The following is a 12,056-nucleotide window of genomic DNA, read 5'->3' on the forward strand; positions in this document are numbered from 1 at the left end:
GTGCAAACTTATTTGTAAACATAAAAAGTATTACAAGAATCTTAAAGATACATAAAATGGAAAATTCAACTTGATCGGCAAAAATGTAACGCCACAAATCATTTGCACGCTTAAATCAAAATAAACATTAACGATATACCCACTGTGAATAAAGATGAATTCGAGGGGCCGCAACAACTCGAATAAATCGAAATTTAATATTAATTAAGGCCGCATTAAAATTGCAAAGTAAATTGAATGCCCGAAATAGCTGCAAACCGAATGCCTTGTGAATTTAGCCGAAAGAAAACAAATTTTACACACTTAATTTAATCACAAAACTCTTCAAGTTGCTCTCCCTCAAGCAATTAAAATGCAATTAATTTGGCAACAAATGTGCTGTCTAAAGAGTTAAAGCCGTCTTTGTGCGAAGTTGGGAATGCCAGTTGGGAATTTTGCAATGTAATATTCAATTGTCATTCCATTAATTCCATCCGATCGGTTACTTGATACCGCAGCTAGTTGGCTTAGCAGCTTCATTGAATTGTCTTTCGCACGAAATGCATTTTCCCTTGTTTTTCCTGCGCAAAGGGCTTCTCTTGTTTCTCTTGTTTCTGTTGTTGTTTCGTATTTATTGTTCGGCTCTGTGGGCCTCAGCAGAGAAAAGTTTATTAATAAACAGTTTTGCCTAACAAAGCAAAAAATGATAAAGTAAACGCGGCGCAGACAGGCGGTTTAGGGTGGTGGAAGGGAAAACTGTGGGTGGTTGGGTGTTAAATGTCATTGTCAACGGTTTTCCATGGACGGGAAAGGTAGTTTATGGGAGTAACTTTTTCTGGATTATACGCTTTTAATGGAACTCAAAACATAAACTTCACAATAGCGTGATTCAATTTTAAATTCCATTGAGCTTAGTCCAAGAAATGGAATTCATAAGTAAACATAAACAAAAAGGTAAACATAAAAGTTACAGAACAGATATTCTTATCTAAAATCATAAAATTGTATTTATGCCTACTTTTTACTTTGTAATGCATATAATTTTGTGAAAGCTGCTTTTGTCGAACCTAAAACGGTGTAGGCTTTAAACTTAAATTCTTACTTTATTTCAATGTATAATTTTAGTTTGTATAGATGATGAACACAGCCTACACGTTTGGCTTGCAGCTACGAGGGAATTGGAATTTAGCGAATTTGAGTGGGTTGAACTATGTATACGTCAACTCCATACTATACGAGTACTATACCCCATTTGTAATGAAATTCAATTACTGCATTGTCGCCAAGAGCATCCAGTGTCGATCATGTATTCTCCATGTGTCGGCGTGCATCTCGTTGAATGCGGCCGTGTGTTTGGCACGCTTTTTGTGTTTATTAATAACAAAGTAATCAGAAATTGTAATCTCCTCGCAAAGCGTATTACAGCAGTAATAACAATGGCAACATTGAACCCACCGCCTACCGCCCACCGCCCTCCACAAACACATCGTAACCCCGCCGCCCCATTTCAATCGCAATCCCCCCACCGCCACCGCCACCGCAATTCCCATTCCCATTCATTTGGCGATTTCAGTGCGGGTTTATCTTTGCCGCTTGGCTGTCTTCACGGGCTGCATCCTTGAGTCCTGGGATCCTTGATTCATTGTTGTGCCGCCAGCCAGCGAGAGAGCGAGCACGCTTCCGGCTCAAGTATCTCTGTTTTTGTTATGATTTCCCCGCATTGTATATATTTTCATATACTTTATATAGATTTGCTGCTTATTTCTGTTTTCATTATTTTCTAATTTGACGCTTCATTTGTCCATGACTGATTTCTATTTTTCGTACCCTTACAGAAGGGTATTTTCTCGTCATTGGCAAAACATTGCAGTGAATCTGAGATGGGGAATTATATTTAAAGATTTGTATTTATAGAAAATGCGTTTAGTTCAAGTGAAAGTTCTCTTATTTATCTGCAAACTAGTTCTGTGATTCCTAACTTAGTTGTTGAAAAATACTTTATAATGTTTGGAAATGGCCAAAAAGTTTAGAAGGGTGTTTTATGGTTTGATAGGGCAAAGCTCAATATACTTCCCGTTGTTTTTCCGCTTTTTTTGCGTTCGTCCGCTTTTCTAATTTGACTTTCGCTGGGCGCTGATTTGCGCTTTGATTTTCGCCGACTGATTGGGATTTAGTTGATGGGGGAGTCAGTGAGAGGGGATTGGGGGGATTGATATCGGGGCATGTCCTATTGATGACTGAATAGCGTGTCTTTTTGCCTCTCAATCATTCTGCTCGGCTCGGCTAGGATTTGTTATTTGTACTCTTGGCTTTTTATGCAATTTCACCTGTGTCAGTTGGCTCGGTTTTCCCACCTCCAATTTCTGTTTTGCCAATTTGCCCATTTCGTATGCAAATTGCCAGCCATTTGGTGTCAGTCTCAACACGATTCAACACCCTTTTCCGTCAAATTCATACAGTTCCGAGGCACTGGGTCAAAGTAATAAAGTAAACAAATTATTTTGATTGTTTTGCTCGATTCGCGGCAATTTGGAGTTTGGCTTCTCCAATTACTCCACCACTTTGATTGGTCTTTACTTCAAATTACGCATTTCAATGCGTAATTCGGAATGAGCCGAATCTTAAGCAATATACTATTTACTATACTAATTGCTTTTGGGTGTTGGATACAAAGTTGTTGATCACAAGAACTGAATTCACTTAAAAGAGTGAGTGGCCTGGATAAACATATTTTTCGTATGCACAATCGATTGGTAGTCGTATGTCGAAATTAAATGCATATTTGATCTGTTCCTGGAAACAATCCCACGCATGTTATTTCAGACTGAAGAGTTCGTAGTCGAATTAAATGGGAGCCAGATAAATTCGCCTTAATAAAAAGAACATAAGATGCACTTTTATGTATCTTGTAGTGGTGCAGTGCAATTTATTTGATTTATAAAAATATAAAAATAGGAGAGGACGCTATAGGCGAGTTCTTAATTCAAGTAGCTTACCATTTTTGAAATGTGATATTCTGGTAACACACTTTAAAGACCTTTTTGGTCGCAACAAATACATAAAAAGCGAACTGTCAACAACTGTACCATATCAGAAAGAACGACAATCAGCAGAAGTCTTTAAAAAATCAGTTAAAATTGAATTCCTTTTTTTCCTCCGCATGTGTGGAAAGTTTTTACACGGTTCATGTTGTCAAGTCCCTGTTTCCATTGCGAAAAATAAATAAAAACAAAAGTCGCGTGCAGTTGAAGGGGAGGGAGAAGGAAATGAAATTCGCAATAATTATTTCAAACATTTTTCCCTTAAACGGGCATTTCATTTGGAATGCATCCATTCCGACGGTAAAAAATGCGCACATTTTAAAGTTCAGAAGTTGGCAGCGAACCAAGGCGAAATAAGGAAAGCCAAACAAACAAAAAGAAAATGTGAAAAATCTTCAGATGTTGTTCTTTAATGCATACGGAATACTCAAATAAATTATCATCAGCCTAATCAACATCAGCGTTATTATCAGCAGGCGGAGGCAGGAAAAGTCGGAGGAAAACTTTTCGTCCTGTAAGGTATGTATGCGAAATTGCAGGAAATAAATTCTGATTTGCTCCTTTTAATAAAACCAAAACATTAAGTAGCCGACCGGTGGGCCGGTGAGCCAGTGGTGTCTTTACGATTCGCTTGCTCTTTTGTGATTTAGTTCATTCACAAGCCGTCTGCCACTCTAAGCGCTTAATTATTTAATTATGTTGAACGTCACACACACGGTCATGCTCGCCAGCAAAGAGATGGGTTTTCCCTCAACCTGCAGGACTCTAAACCACCGAACTCACCACCGAACCCAACTCAACTTCAGTTTTGGTTAATATTGTCAGACTCTGCCAATCCCTCGCCACTATTTAGCTGTAGTCTTCCACCTCATGCGGTTCGTAGTGCAACGCTGGCATTGGTTTATTTCCATTTCCGTTGTACGGGGCGTATGCGTAATATGAATATTTTTGTAAATTATTAAGTATGCGTAATGAGATACTAAATTTGCACCCAACCACAGGCAGGTAGTGCGGTTTAGTGTCAGATGAAAATTGCATGTGCTTTCCAGCTGGGCGCGTCGCTGTGAGGCAGTCGGTGTGAGGCAGCAATTAGTTAAACACAAAAGTTTATGCCCCATCAGAGGCAAAGTTCCGCACTTCCGGTGACCCCCTGGCTTCCTGTGGCCCGTGTGCTATATGATCTCTTATTTCGTAGGCTGGTCCTGGTCTTAGCAAGGATTTATGCTGGCTCATCTGACTCTAGATGTGCTTTTTGGCCGGCAGGTGGACTAAGTTCTGCTTAAACTTTGAGCAACTAAATGTCCTGTGCGGCCTAAGATGGCCTCGGAAGTTTTTCCTCTGGTGTCTCAGTTATCTGGGAAAGCAGAGAGAACTTTGTGGATTACAAAGAATTTATAATCGAAGTGGGTGTGATGTGAAAACGTTTTAGGAAATCGATGGCTCCACGCAAATTAAAATTCCTTTTAGAGTGTAAATTCCTTAAAAGTGACAGAGAAAGTTGCGAAAGTGCTTTAATATTGTAGATAGCATTTCAATTATTTTCTTTGGCATCAGGCTAACTCCAACCTGTCTGGCATTTAATTCCATATCTAACATAACTTCGTCTAATCTATGTTACGTCCAATTTGTGTGAACATATTTCTAATTAACCCGAATGCTATTAATCCAAAGCTTTGAGCACATTTACTTGTCGCTAATTCATTAGATTTCCTTTGACAAATGGTCGATACTGTGTCTTGAAGTTGCCTAAAATGGTATTAAAAGCTTTTAGAAATATTTTAAATAAAATATAAATTGTATTATTAATATAAAAACAGTATCACATTTTTTGCATTTCAAACATTAAGCCAATTATAAACTCAAACCTGGACAAAGTGAGTTCATACCGAGACTCAAACTCTAAAAACTGAATGTATAAGTATATAAATATTTAGTTTTGCATAATTTGATATTTCTAAATATTGCACTCGATTGGATAGATAATTTCCTCCCTGTAAGTGCCTTGATAAATGTATCACATATCTACAGATAAACTCGCTTTGTGCCATTTCTAATTAGTCATTGAATATTCGTCTGGCATAGGGCACATATCTGAATCCTTTAAAAGCCAAATCCAATCAGCTGCTGAGCGTGTTAATTTATTCATGGAGTTATTTTCGTGCCCTTTCCCACTGACCTACGACCCTTGGACCACTGCACTCCCTTACCCTGGAAATGTGTCTGATTAGTACAAGGAAAATCCTCTTTTGTTTGTAGTCCACGCACGAATTCGATGGAAACTTCAAGGCGAGGACCCAAATACCCGAATCCCCAATCTCCGATCCCCATTCCAAGGGGTCTGAGCTCTCTGTTCAATATGCTCGGCTTCTTTTCTTTATTCTAATCCGAGAGTGTGGACCAGCTGCTTTCTGCTTTAATTCACAGGCCATCCTTTGACACATGGGATGAAAGCTGTGAGAGTCCTTGAACTTGCCACATTTCGTTGCTGAGAGACAGAAATAAAATACAGATTTCAAGGGCAACTGAATTACTAAAATAAAAAGTTCAAGTTCAACTCAATTACTTGTCTTTGGCCATGACTAGGCATTTTGGTTTGTCGAATTCCCAGGAATCACAGATAGATTTCCTCCTTTCCGGGTTCGAAGTTCGAGCTCGCCACCTGACTCCATAAAAATTGTTTCGCTGCGGCTTTTCCGGCTGCCAAATTAAACAAATTATAAGAGAGCATCGAAACGAACACGATTTTCTGTTTACTCAGCAATTGTCCATGAAAATGCACACAATATTTTCGATATAAACACACAAGCGCAGTCAGATACGCTAGACTGTGTTCTTATGTCGGCCATATAAACAATCATAAACTTCGTGATTTATGCACCATTCGAGAGCATCGAAATGCAATCGAATGGAATCCGATTCGCAAATTTTTCGACTCTATTCAGAACCTAGTGCACTTAGTGAGTGTGTGGTAGTTTAGCGAACTGGAAAGAGAATGCCGAAAATGAATTCGTCGAGAAATTCTATATGCGGCATACAATGAATTATTCGAAAGCGTGAAAGTAGGAAATTCATTGGAAGTTTTATTTAATAAATAATAATCCTAACTTTCATGGGGATGTTATATAGCGGGTGTAAAAAAAGCAATAAAAATGTAGTAGTCAAGAAGTCATTCAATTATAAACTTATGTATTCTTTAATAAAGAATTTATCACAAAATGATCAATGGGTATAATGAATGTGTTGAATATAATGAGAATGAATGTATTTCCAAGCCATAAATTGTTTTGGCAAATATGGCTGCCATTTAGCTAATTGTCGATAATCGAATAAATAGCTTTCATAGACACCTTTCTATTTAATGCACCGGTGAGTCCTTCAATCGAAGGCGAAGGTTTCCGGGTCCTGGCGGCCTGCCAAATCGCCACTTGACATTGCCCAGTGACTCGGAGGACACGGAGACACGGAGGTCCTCGGAATGTGCCGTGCGCCGGATGACCAGAGAGGCCATAACCTGCTGGCTGCATATCTTTAATGAAATTGCAGTCGGCGCACCAGCAATAAGCCGGCGGGACAGGACATGGGGGGGTCCTTTGGTGAAACCGCCGCTCAGTATGCAAAAGGGCGGTGACTGGTGACTAAGGCCTCGTCCGCATGGCAGAGGGCTAAAGTCACCGGGCCAAGAGTTGGCCAGGAACTGTGAGCTCTGGGCCACACGAGCACATGGCTCTGGCGCAACGCATAAAGGATAACGGATAATGGACTTAAAATAAACAAAGCAAACGGCAGGCGGCAGGCGGAAGGGCGGGGCAGAAGAAAAGCGGACGAACAAAACACGGCAAAACAGAAAACGTCTAGGAAGGATGGAAAATCGGGCCGGGGAAACTGTTTTGCTTTGTTGCCGATGTACCCAGTGATCAGGAAAATGCGGGAGTGGTGCCTCCGGTATATTGGTTCTATTTTGGGGTTTGCAAACGGCTCAGTTACTTTCCGCCAATTGTTTTCAAAATCTGCTGGGCTTACTCTAATCCATTTAGTTGCTTGGCAAATAACTTTCGTAAGTCTCTACAAGTTTAAAGGGAGAACAGCTTCTATATAACTACAGAATTTGTAAATCTAACAGATGCAGTACCTATTATGTAAATATAATATAATTAATAAACAAACTAATCATTTTACAAATGGAAATATATAAAGTATCAGAAAGTATCTTGTATCACAAGATGGCAACAATTAAGTGAATGTCTGTTCTTCAGTATGAAAATCATAGAGTAATCAATAACTTACCGAATACGGGGTAACTCCGGGTCGAGCACTGCCCTCCCTATTGACGCTCCTCTTCACTGCTCAATGCACATCATCAACAATGAAAGGACTAAAGCTATAAACTGAGACAAAAAGGCGGAGGAAGCGAGAGGGCGGATATGGAAGGGAGATAGCATCTGGGTAGCTTCCTACCTGAGCTGTCGCATTCATTCGCTTGGTTTGGTTAACTTGGATCATGTCACAAATTAGTAAGTCATTTTGCCATCTTGTTTACCCATTTAGCTGCTGGAAATCATTTTCCGCTTAGCCAGCTGCTGGCTATTGGCAGTGAACTTTCCCGTTTTCCCATTTTCCGATTTTCCTCCCAGCCGCCGCTCTTTTGGGCCTCGGCCAATGCCTTCTTGTTCAAGTTTTATTACGATGCTCTTGACCGGTTTTATTGCCCTCAATATTTCTTGCATATTCTGGCCACAACTCATTCAACAAATATGTGGGTTCTGTCTGGCATTTGGCTTTTCCCTCGGCTTCGGCTTTGGTTTGGGTTCTTTGGCTTTCGGTTTTTGGCTTTGGGTTTGTTTTAACGAATTTATAAACCAAACAAATTTATGCTCCTTTCTGTGGTTTCAGCACTAGCTGTATTAATTATGGATGTTATTTTAGACCATCGTTTTCAAGCGCACACATTGAAGTTTTTGATTATATGAAAAATTCCCTTCTATTCGGTTGCTCCACACAACATTTTTTAATTGATGGGATGATAGACCTTGGGCAGAATATTTGGAGAAGTCTAAATAAATGCTCGGCTGAGTAATTTCAGATGAAACGAAATTGATGATATAGAACATTAATTAGACCCACAAAGCACAAAAAACATCTTGGTATTTGCCTCATAAAACCTAAGTAAAGCATTAAAAGGGGAATGAGTAATATTTCCCAATGCAAAGGGACTCATTACGTACCTTATTCTATAATTACTTAATCTAAATACTTATTTTCATATGTAGCCCCATGACAATGTGAACTATGAAATGTTTAATTTAACTTAGGAAATTCGTTAGGAAAGTTAAATAATATTTGGTTTTTCATCTCCGATGGAACATGCATTGGAATTCTAGTGTACATATGTCCCACCTTTTTGATGGCTAATGAATTCGTTTGGCAATGCAAATTTCCTACCCAAAACACCTCAGCGCGTTAAATGAAATGCAAACATTATACAAAACGCCCAAAGATGACGATGCGTAAACAAAAAGCAGCATAACCAAAAAATCGGGAACAACATCAGGCAGCAGGCAGCAATGGCAGCATAAACATCTATCGGTGTCTAACAATATATGTACTACACTGCACGAAAAGAGGTAGTTTCATATGCAATAAAACTACAAAAATAGTTGACTATTAAAGGAAAGCCGTAATATTTAGTTCTTCAGTAAATTTTAAAGTATTTTATATTTCGTTGTCATTCTTTCTTAAATTGCAAAAAGAAAAAGCTAGATTAAATAATAAATTAAACAAGCATAAAAGTATTTAATACAAAAGGAAATGATTACTTAAATTCATCGATCAAATTAATCTAAAATTATAATACAGTAAATCCATTTCTCGTTCCTTTTATGCAGGTTTATAAGTATATGCGTAGATTTCTAACGAGCATTTCTCTCAGTGCATTCGTGGCGTGTGTTTTTGAGTAAGTGGCTAAGTGTTGGTCGCACGTGTGTTAGTGCGTGAACGCTGGCTCCACTAACTATATTTAGAGAGAACTTACCTAGAGGCCAAAACACGGGTGGTTAATTGGGGAGTGGGGGGGGAAGTGCTGCTAGGGGTGTCTAAAAGGGTGGGTGGGCCAGGGGGTGGTGCCAAATGCCAGCAGCTGTTCGGTTGCCCGGTTAATGAATGAATATGCATGAGGTGGCGTGAAAGAGATGGCAGACAAAAGCTCCCACACACTCACTCCTTCTGTCTCTTTTTGCTCCGCGGATATATCCAGTATTTTCGGGAATCTAGGGCCTTTTTCATAGTTCAGCAATACGATATTATGGTAGCAAATGTGCATATCAGGTACAGAGAATTTCATATTCATATTCTTTTAGAATGCTTAGCCATTTTCATACTATTCGTTAGTCCCTTGAAAAATATATTAAACATATATCTTTAAAATTTGGGAAATATTCCCAGGTGTTTCGAATAAATCAATCAATAAATTCAAAGGTTATTTGCCAGGTATTCCAAAGTCAGGACAGCTCTCCTCCAAGCGAGTTCCACTGAACTTCTATTTTCCCCCATTTACACATGTTGCGTTTTTGCTTCGGTAATCAAATGTGTTTTGTTTTTATTAATTTTTCTTTGGCTCGAAGCTGACACAAACGTTTATCGTGTGTTTTTGTTGCTGGCACAATATTTGCCAGACCATTAGCGCCATTAAGATAATGAATTGCCATCGGTCTGCGGCATCGATTCAATCGAATCGAATTGAATGGAATCGAATCGAATACAACCGAGGCGATATACCATTATATCCTGCATGTCACAATTGTTTGCATGCCATTTACCTGGCGAAGTGGGCAAATATTTCAGGAGGAGGGGATTTGGGGGCGATGACATTGATTTAGTGCGAGTTTTCAGAGCTGAGCTGCTGTTTTATTAGAAATGCAAACAAGGTAGAAGTGTAGGAAGTTCAATATATACGAAACATTTGCATACAATAAGTTAAAACGATTTTTATGTCTGCTTTTGAATAACTAATTTCAGAAGTCTTCCATAGATAAGTTGGTATAATAACAGATATGTTTCAATGCGAACATTGATTGTTGCTGATTTGCAAACTGTGCAGGATGCTAGACCATTTCTGTGAGTGCCTGTGATTAATCGGCTGATTAGCATGCCGAAATTATTAATTTAGATTGATTGCGCTCTCAGCTGTTGCCTTTTATCCCCAAAGGACCGAGCAGTTCAAGCCAATTAAATCCGATTGTGTACTGCCTTCTGTCAACGTCTCCTTCGATTTGGAAAAGTCCAAGTGGCACGTAGGAAAATGCAAAATAGCTTAAGACTTAAGCCATTGGATGACTGATTCCTGAAGGCAGCCATAAGTGTCGAATGACAGACGATGACGACATTTATGAGCTTTCACCAAGGATACTTTTCAATTGGCAGGGTAACGTCTCTGGGGATTTCCCCTTCCCATCGCTTTTCCTGCCTTCGAAGCTGAGTTTTCCCATTGCCTATTTTGCATACGAGTGGAAAGTTGGCGAAACTCGTGATTTTTTAGAAAAGTTGACAACTTTTAGAAGTTGTCTCTTTAGTTTCGCCATTTGAAAAAAGTTTTTCTAATTGGAGTTCGCTTCGCAGATCATTCTTCCACATATCGTGTGCAACACTAGAATTAGAATTTCCAGTTTTCATTTTAATAATTACTTATATTTGTATCCGTCTCGAGTCATTGCCAAAGATGTAGAATGAGTTAATTACGTGTTGAATTGCACAAATTGGAAAATACAAATGTTATTCAAGACAGAACTAAGAAATATGGCTTATGTTTATGTGATGATCTCCGGGGTTTTCTCCGTCCGATATTTTCCACTTGGCGGGTGGCAAAAATGTTGAACTAAAAGCAAAACACAGATTTCTGAATGGCAAATTGTGCGAACTTATTCATAAGAATTTCCCAAGAATTCCTTAAGTGAATTTCGACTATTGCTTGCCGTGTTACTCGATAGGTTCGTATTTTTGCGGGAACTCTTTGGCATTGTTTTTTTAATATTCTTTCACTACGTTTTTTGCTGAAATATTTCATATATTTTTTGGCAACAGCAAAACAATTTGTTTACAGCACGCGGCGCGCTGTGTTTTTGACATATTTATGCCGTTGGCCAGGCACTTGTGCTCGCCCCTCTCCCCCTCCGCCCCTTTTTTTTCGGGTTTGCCACGCCCCCTCTCTGCCTCTGCCCCTTTCTCTGCGTGGCACTGGCCAAGTTTTCAACGCCGCCTCTGGCTAAAAACAAAAGCCGACAAAAGGCAAAATGCGAAATGTGGTGCTGATGAAGACGAGACGATGAAGAGCCAAGAAAGCGGCGAACGACCTGCGCCTGGCTTAAGACTTTCCACAATGGAAGTTTTCCCCACCCAACCGCTCGCTTTCCTTTTATTTCCGCTTTCCCGCCCGGGTTTTCACTCGGGTTTTCACCCCGCTTTTGTTTTGCTGTTGTCTGTGGCACAGTTCGGCTTGGAATGCCAATGAAATCGGGCAGTTTGGCTATTTGGAGTGCTTGGGTGCTTCACGTGGTAGTAATAAGCTCTAAAATTAGTGATTGTTCTCATAGCGATGTATCTCTGGTATTTTACTACTATCTCGTTTCTTTGGCACGCCATAAATGCAAGATAATCTCTGCTTTCATTCTCGCAGCTCATCTGCAGTATTTCTCAGATAATCTGCACAACTTTACGACTTAAAAAGGGTATTAAAACTTGGCTTGATCGCAGATAAATTTCCTGCTTCTTTCGAAAATTCAACAAACAATCTGAAGTTGTACTCGTTGGGTGCCTACCCGTCTCGTTCTGTGCGCGTCGCCCCGTCTCTTTCGCGACTTCTGTTTTGATAGGACCTCGCGTGTCTGGCGAGCATTTCGTGAGACTTAAGTGGGCCGGCACCCAAAAACAAAACCAAAAAAGGCCTTATAAGCCCAAATATATTTGTATATATTCGTGCATATTGAGGGAAAGTGGGCGCTGGGTGAATCCGAAAAGTAGATACGATATATTTATTGGCGTCGTCAG

This window comes from Drosophila teissieri, chromosome 3L (genome assembly GCF_016746235.2).
Source record: "Drosophila teissieri strain GT53w chromosome 3L, Prin_Dtei_1.1, whole genome shotgun sequence".
In the NCBI taxonomy this organism is placed as follows: domain Eukaryota; kingdom Metazoa; phylum Arthropoda; class Insecta; order Diptera; family Drosophilidae; genus Drosophila; species Drosophila teissieri.